This window comes from Leuresthes tenuis, unplaced genomic scaffold (genome assembly GCF_036924035.1).
Source record: "Leuresthes tenuis unplaced genomic scaffold, fLeuTen1.0.hap1 SCAF_9, whole genome shotgun sequence".
NCBI classification, from domain to species: domain Eukaryota; kingdom Metazoa; phylum Chordata; class Actinopteri; order Atheriniformes; family Atherinopsidae; genus Leuresthes; species Leuresthes tenuis.
Window position 1 is genome coordinate 28,872,822 of NW_027325363.1, and position 9,056 is coordinate 28,881,877.

At 44.0% G+C, this 9,056-nt stretch overlaps 1 non-coding gene across 1 annotated transcript; it reads right to left on the reverse strand.

Annotated features, from left to right (window-relative positions):
- Positions 1–8,865: 8,865 nt before the first annotated feature.
- LOC140314910 (U2 spliceosomal RNA) lies at positions 8,866–9,056 on the reverse strand. Its single transcript, XR_011917236.1, has one exon. It is a non-coding gene; the product is annotated as a U2 spliceosomal RNA (small nuclear RNA).

The window sequence follows — 9,056 nt, forward strand, 5'->3', positions numbered from 1 at the left end:
ACGTTTAGGAGAAAGTGAGCGCCCATCCTTAGAAATCACATGACCCAAAAAGGTGACTTCGTCCTGTACAAACTGTAACTTAGAAAGGCTGGCTTTATGGCCATAAGAAGGAAGATGTTTCAACAGATTCACTGTCTTTTTCACACTGTTGTTTAGATGGACCACATAAAAGGATGTCATCCACATACTGCAAAAGAGCAGAGCCTGTGGTTGATTGAAGTTAATCCAGACTAGCTTTGAGGGCAGCATTGTAAATAGTGGGACTTTCACAGTACCCCTGGCATAACCGGGTAAAAGTCCAAGATCTCCCTTCAAACTAAAAAGCAAACCAAAATGGGCTATCAGGGTGCACTGGCGACAAGTCAACCACTGAGAAAAACTGTGCATCTGATGTAATTTGAGACAAAATAGTGTGTGGGTTGGGCACAGTAGGAGCATGTGGCTGAACTGCAGCATTCACCGCTTGGAGGTCCTGTACAAAACGCCATTCATCTGGCTGGCCAGCATCTTTAATCTTTTTAACAGGAAACAATGGAGTAAGCACAGGTGAATTTTCAAAAGGAACAATAACGCCTGTTTTCTGAAAAGATTGAAAAACAGGTTTAATCCCTTTAATTGCTTCAGGCTTAAAAGGGTACTGTTTTTTACATGGACAAAAGTCTGATTTAGGGGTGACAATTACTGGTTCACAGCCTTTTATCAACCCCACATCATATTTGCTCTTAGCCCAAAGATCATTGGGCACTTCAGCCAACATGGGTATCGAAGACAAATCTGTTTCAGATAAAAAACATGCTTCAAAATGTGATTCTGTGGTAGGAATTAAGTCCACAGTTCTTTGACAATGCATTGTACTCAAAAATGTTTTTTTGTATGCTGACAATCGTTCAGAAAACATCAAATTTGGATCAGCAGGTGAAACAGTCCACTCCATTTATTTCTGACATGTAGCAACAAACTCTCCCACACCTTGTCACTGCCAGTGTGTACGTTTGGCCAAGGAAATGTGAGGGCGAGTACCACAAACATTAAAAAAATCGAAGTGCTCTGGAGTGAGCGACACAGCCAATAAAGTAGGCGCACATATTTTTTCACTTCTTCTCATAGTCATTGTCAGGCCCCAAAGAAATGTGTGATGTGCAGTGCAAATCAGTAGGTTGCATGAAATCAGAAAGGGGTGAAACTAACACTTTTGCTTCTTCCACTAGTTGTTGTGAAAAAGGAGAGCTGGGAAGTTTCCACTCATAAGCATATGTAAGTGCCGATGAATCAAACTGCACTGCTGTGAAAACTTTGTCAGGCTGTAACATAACCTTAACACCCTCTGGTGTAGAAGTTAAAATAATGCCTAATTTACACATGAGATCACAGCCCATCAGGTTAATGGGACACAACTCTGATAACAAAAATGAGTGTTTGAAGGAGAGCTCATCGGGAGTGACAACACGCAATGGGCATTGTCATTTTCTCCTTCACAACCTGGCCTGAGGCAGACATAGAGTAAACGTGGTTTCCACTTAACTTTGGAGGACAATAAAACTCCCCTGACGTCACTACTGATGAACATAAGTTCCCATAATCTGAGAGAAATATCTTTGCTCTAGGACGGAAATAGCATGCAAAACTTTACTACGTGAATCACAGTCGGCAAGCGTTTCTTCACTACACAGAGCAGGAAAAATGTGTGAGTGTGTTTGTGCTATCACCCATTAGTGGAGGCTCCGCTGCCGCGTGACGTCCAGAACCTGCCTCCCACCCTCAGTCAGCCTTTTGCCCAATTTCATCACTTTTCAGCTGTGGACAGTCCTTCTTCCAGTGTCCAGTCTGGCCACAGTAAAAACAAATATTCGGATCATAGCTCTGATCCCACACATCCACGTCTTCGACTTCGGCCTCGTCCTCTGTTTACACCAACTGCGTAATACATGGTCATGGCTGCCAAATGCAGCTCCTTTTCACACTTGTCCCTTTTGGTTGTCTTACGCGTCTCAACTTGGTTATGAGCATGGCGAGCATATCGGCGAACGTCAGCCAAACGAGGACCCTCACACCATCCCACGTAAATGTTCTTTACTTCAGTGGCGACATCTGGCATGAGGCCTTTAATTATTGCATTGCATGCAATACTCTCCCATGGTCCTGATTCATTACCCAAATCCCTTGGTCTCTGATGACCGCTGTGCTTGCTGACTTCCTCAAGGATGCGGTGTACAAAATCATCAGTCCCTTCACCGGGTTTCTGTTTGCAGGTGTAAATGTGGGACATATTGATTTTGGTTGGAAATTGAGTGGTGATGGCTTGACACAGTCTTTGGTTGGCTGCTTCATATTGAGCGTTATCATTATGTCCTCGTTCACTGTTGGTAGGTCGCAAATCCAGTTGTAGCATACTGGCCTCTATTTTGCAGAGGTCGGACGGTTTGAACTTTTTTGCCAATATGCGACGCAATTCAACCCCAGTCGGGCAGAATTGTGCGCAGAAATCTCGCAACTCGTCAGCAAAATGGGGTCCAGAAATCTCTGGATCTGGTAAGCATTGTTATGCTTCCATGATGTCAGTCTCAGTCCAGGGTCGATAAACCAGTAATGGTCCAGTGGGAACTGCAACTTTAACCATAGGCATGGTTTGAATCTGGTTTTGTTTTTTCTCACGTTTAGATCTCTGAAGTCCAGATTGTGGGTAAAGGATTTTTGTCACTTGCGTTAAAAGTTCTTGGGCAGGTACGCTGGAGAACCAAACGTCTTCCTTTTCCTCATCATCAGACCTATGTAGCTGATGTTGTGAGAATGATGGAATTTCTTCCCGAGGGAGGATGGAAGAAGTCCCTTCTTCCCGAGAGCCAGAGGCTTGTGGCAGGGCTGGCTGTTGTTGTTGCAGGCGTTGTGGAGGGCAGGAGTCCAGGTCTGGATCCGGCACAGCTAATACTAAATTATTATCATCATTCCGTCATGGCATTTGTTTAACATTTTCCTTTCTTTCTCTTAATACACTTTATTTTTTCCAAAATTCTATACCTTTCTTACTTCTTATTTAAACTTAATTTTCTTTTTTTTTGCTTCATCTCTTTCTCATATTTGCAAAACTTTTCTTCTAATTTTCTTATTTCTAACATACTAAAAGAACCTTCTGGTGGAAAACCTCTGGACCATATGTCTTTTTCATTTCATCATGCTTAGGTCCCCCGGTAGGGTCAAAAGTCTGAGACCTACTGTTTCCCATTCTCAGACTTGGAATGGGGAAATATATTCCTTCACTCAAAGGACGTCTCCAATGAGGACCTTAATCTGTACTCACACTTCTTCGGAGTACTTCACACTTCTTCGGACTGCTTCAAAAGTTTCACTTACCCATGAAATCTCTGTCTCACTAATGACACAACCGGGAAACCCTCTTTTATTCAAATAAAAACTAAAAAGCAGTCCTATCGTCTCAGACTATCTGTTTTATGAATTTAAGGGGCTAAAAAGTTTTGTTCTCGTTTTTCTATGATTAACCGAATGTATGTGAGAGTCCAAACAGACAGAAGGGTTACGGCCGAGCGCTGGACCTTCCTACCCGGCTGGGGTATATGTTCTTGTATGTTGTCTGACTGTTTGATTTGAATGTGTTGTGTAAGTGTCCTGTTGAATGTTACATGTTTGGGCTTTGACACGCTTCACTGTGGGCATTCGCACCTTGTCTTACCCGCGTTTTACAAACCATGGTCGGACTTTCACACCTTCTTGTAGCCGAACAACTCCGCTCCCGCTATTGATTGTGTACAGTCGGGTATTTTAACCTTTTCTTACCCGCTTTTTACCAATTATGGTCGGACATTCACACCGTCTTACAGCGGAACATCTCCGCTCCCAAATTTGATGGTGTATGTTCGAGCATTCGAACTTTTTCTTACCCACTTTTTACAAGCTATGGTCGGACATTCAAACCTTCTTGTAGCAGAACACATCCACTTCTTCTTTTGATGATGTATGGTTGGGCATTCACACCTTTTCTTACCCATTTCTCAGTAATTATTGGTGGACATTCAGACCTTCTTGCAGCTGAACACCTCTGCTCCCGCTTTTGATGGTGTATAGTCGGGCTTTCGAGGCTTTTCTTCAACGGTGTTTACAAATTATGGTTGGAAATTCAGACCTTGCAGCCGAAAACCTCCGCTCCCTCTTTTGATCATACATTGTCGGGCATTCGCACCTTGTCTTACCCGCGTTTTACAAACCATGGTCGGACTTTCACACCTTCTTGTAGCCGAACAACTCCGCTCCCGCTATTGATTGTGTACAGTCGGGTATTTTAACCTTTTCTTACCCGCTTTTTACCAATTATGGTCGGACATTCACACCGTCTTACAGCGGAACACCTCCGCTCCCAAATTTGATGGTGTATGTTCGAGCATTCGAACTTTTTCTTACCCACTTTTTACAAGCTATGGTCGGACATTCAAACCTTCTTGTAGCAGAACACATCCACTTCTTCTTTTGATGATGTATGGTTGGGCATTCGCACCTTTTCTTACCCATTTTTCAGGAATTATGGGTGGAAATTCACACCTACTTGCAGTCGAACAGCTCTGCTCCCACTTTTGATTATGTTTGGTTGGATATTCGAACCTTTTCTTAACTGCTTTTTACAAACTTTGGTCGGACGTTCACACCTTCTTGCAGCCGAACACCTCCGCTTCCGCTTATGATGGTATATATTCGGGCATTCGAACCTTTTCTTACCCGCTTTTTACCAACTATGGTCGGACATTCGCACCATCTTACAGCGGAACACCTCCGCTCCCTCTTTTGATGGTGTATTTTCGGGCATTCGCACCTTTTCTTACCCGCTTTTTACAAACTATGGTTGGACATTCAAACCTTCTTGTAGCCGAAAACCTCCACTCCCTCTTTTGATCATACATTGTCGGGCATTCGCACCTTTTCTTACCCGCTTTTTACAAACTATGCTCGGACATTCAAACCTTCTTGTAGCCAAACACATCCACTCCTGCTTTTGTTGATGTATGGTTGGGCATTCGAACCTACTTGTTGCCCGCTTTTCATTAATTATGGGTGGACATTCACACCTACTTGCAGCCGAACACCTCGGCTTCCGCTTTTGATGGTGTGTATTTTTGCATTCGAACCTTTTCTTACCCGCTTTTTACAAACCATGGTCGGACTTTCACACCTTCTTTTAGCCGAACAACTCCGCTCCCGCTATTGATTGTGTAGAGTCGGGTATTTTAACCTTTTCTTACCCGCTTTTTACCAACTATGGTCGGACATTCACACCTTCTTACAGCGGAAAACCTCCGCTCCCTCTTTTGATGGTGTATGTTCTGGCATTCGAACCTTTTCTTACCCACTTTTTACAAACTATGCTCGGACATTCACACCTTCTTGCAGCGAAACACCTCCGCTCCCTCTTTTGATTGTGTATGTTCGGGCATTGAAACCTTTTCTTACCCGCCTTTTACAAACTATGGTCGGACATTCAAACCTTCTTGTGGCCGAACACATCCACTTCTGCTTGTGATGATGTATAGTTGGGCATTCACACCTTTTCTTACCCATTTCTCAGTAATTATTGGTGGACATTCAGACCTTCTTGCAGCTGAACACCTCTGCTCCCGCTTTTGATGGTGTATAGTCGGGCTTTCGAGGCTTTTCTTCAACGGTGTTTACAAATTATGGTTGGAAATTCAGACCTTGCAGCCGAACACCTCCGCTCCCTCTTTTGATCATACATTGTCGGGCATTCGCACCTTGTCTTACCCGCGTTTTACAAACCATGGTCGGACTTTCACACCTTCTTGTAGCCGAACAACTCCGCTCCCGCTATTGATTGTGTACAGTCGGGTATTTTAACCTTTTCTTACCCGCTTTTTACCAATTATGGTCGGACATTCACACCGTCTTACAGCGGAACACCTCCGCTCCCAAATTTGATGGTGTATGTTCGAGCATTCGAACTTTTTCTTACCCACTTTTTACAAGCTATGGTCGGACATTCAAACCTTCTTGTAGCAGAACACATCCACTTCTTCTTTTGATGATGTATGGTTGGGCATTCGCACCTTTTCTTACCCATTTTTCAGGAATTATGGGTGGAAATTCACACCTACTTGCAGTCGAACAGCTCTGCTCCCACTTTTGATTATGTTTGGTTGGATATTCAAACCTTTTCTTAACTGCTTTTTACAAACTTTGGTCGGACGTTCACACCTTCTTGCAGCCGAACACCTCCGCTTCCGCTTATGATGGTATATATTCGGGCATTCGAACCTTTTCTTACCCGCTTTTTACCAACTATGGTCGGACATTCGCACCATCTTACAGCGGAACACCTCCGCTCCCTCTTTTGATGGTGTATTTTCGGGCATTCGCACCTTTTCTTGCCCGCTTTTTACAAACTATGGTTGGACATTCAAACCTTCTTGTAGCCAAACACATCCACTCCTGCTTTTGTTGATGTATGGTTGGGCATTCGAACCTACTTGTTGCCCGCTTTTCATTAATTATGGGTGGACATTCAGACCTACTTGCAGCCGAACACCTCGGCTTCCGCTTTTGATGGTGTATATTTTTGCATTCGAACCTTTTCTTACCCGCTTTTTACAAACCATGGTCGGACTTTCACACCTTCTTTTAGCCGAACAACTCCGCTCCCGCTATTGATTGTGTAGAGTCGGGTATTTTAACCTTTTCTTACCCGCTTTTTACCAACTATGGTTGGACATTCACACCTTCTTACAGCGGAACACCTCCGCTCCCTCTTTTGATGGTGTATGTTCGGGCATTCGAACCTTTTCTTACCCGCTTTTTACAAACTATGCTCGGACATTCACACCTTCTTGCAGCGAAACACCTCCGCTCCCTCTTTTGATTGTGTATGTTCGGGCATTCAAACCTTTTCTTACCCGCCTTTTACAAACTATGGTCGGACATTCAAACCTTCTTGTGGCCGAACACATCCACTTCTGCTTTTGATGATGTATAGTTGGGCATTCACACCTCTTCTTACCCATTTTTCAGTAATTATTGGTGGACATTCAGACCTTCTTGCAGCTGAACACCTCTGCTCCCGCTTTTGATGGTGTATAGTCGGGCTTTCGAGGCTTTTCTTCAACGGTGTTTACAAATTATGGTTGGAAATTCAGACCTTGCAGCCGAACACCTCCGCTCCCTCTTTTGATCATACATTGTCGGACATTCGCACCTTGTCTTACCCGCGTTTTACAAACCATGGTCGGACATTCACAGCTTCCTCTCCACCATACTTGTATGGTGGGATATTCACACCCACTTGCATCCGAAGACCTCCGCCCCCACTTTTGTTGATATTTAGTCGGTCATTCACACCTTACCCGTTTTCTTGCAGCCAAACACCTCTGATCTCGCTTTTGATGATGTAAGATTGGGCATTCAGACCTTGCTTTTCCTGCTTTTCACCAACTATAGACGGACATTCACACCTTCTTGCAGCCGAACACTTCCGCTCCACCTTTTAGGTTTCTATCACACCTTTTTTTTCACCGCATTTTATAGATTATGGTTGGAAATTCTCAACCACTCATCCGAAGACCTCTCCTCCCGCTTTTGTTAATATATTTGAACTTTAGTCAGACATTCACACCTACTTGCAGCCGAACACCACCTCTCTAGCTTTTGATGATGTATGGTCCGGAATTCTTACCGTTTCTAACACATTTTTCAGCAATTATGGTAGGACATTCACACCTTCTTGCAGCTGAACACCTCCTCTCCCACTTATGATCATGTGCAGATTGATTTTCGAAAATTTTCTTTCATGTTTTCTAGCAATTAATGATGGACATTTAGACCTTCTTGCAGCTGAACACCTCCGCTCCCGCTTTTGATCATACATTGTCAGGCATTCGAACCTTGTCTTACAAACTTTAGTCAAACATTCACACCTTTTTGCAGCCGAACACAGTTTTTTTCAGCCGAACTTGGGCATTCGAACCTTTTCATACCCACTTTTTACCAACTATGGTCGGACATTCAAACCTTCTTGTAGCCGAACACATCCAGTCCTGCTTTTGATGATGTATGTTCAGGCATTCGAACCTTTTCTTACCAGCTTTTTAGAAACTATGCTCGGACATTCAAACCTTCTTGTAGCCGAACACATCCACTCCTGCTTTTGATGATGTATGGTATGGCATTCGAACCTACTTGTTGCCCGCTTTTCATTAATTATGGGTGGACATTCACACCTTGTCGCAGCCAAACACCTCCGCTCCCTGTTTTGATCATGTATGGTTGGACATTCGCACCTTTTCTCACCCGCTTTTTGCAAACTATGGTCGGCCATTCACAGCTTCCTCTCCACCATACTTCTATGGTGGGATATTCACACCCACTTGCATCCGAAGACCTCCGCCCCCCCTTTTGTTGATATTTAGTCGGTCATTCGCACCTTACCCACTTTTGGCAAACTATGGCCTTCTTGCAGCCAAAAACCTCTGATCTCGCTTTTGATGATGTAAGGTTGGGCATTCAGACCTTGCTTCACCTGCTTTTCACCAAATATAGTCGGACATTCACACCTTCTTGCAGCCGAACACTTCCGCTCCACCTTTTAGTTTTCTATGGGGCATTCACACCTTTTTTTTCACCGCATTTTATAAAAACACCACAGGAACACCGTATTGAGGTTTTGTTCTGACCGCTCATTCGGTGTCGCGTTTCTTTCAAGCAATTCGCCTGGTTAGCCCGCACTCGGCTCGCTCCCAGAGCCGTGTTAAAGTCTACTTCGCATTCACTCTCTTTTCTCAGCAGACTAAAAGAAAGTTTCATCTTGGGCTCCCTGAAACCTCCATCCTGCACCGCTGTTTGCTTTTTCACAAGAGCAGAGGAGAGCGCACCGTTCCCAGGGGCACTACAGTACCGGGTCGATGCTTGGAGTGAACGGAGCAAGCTCCTTTTTCAACTCCTATTGATACAAATCCATTTAATATGTAGTCCTCGCATAGAGGACACATCAGACATTAAACTGATAAGAACAGATACTACACTTGATCTTAGCCAAAAGGCCGAGAAGCGAT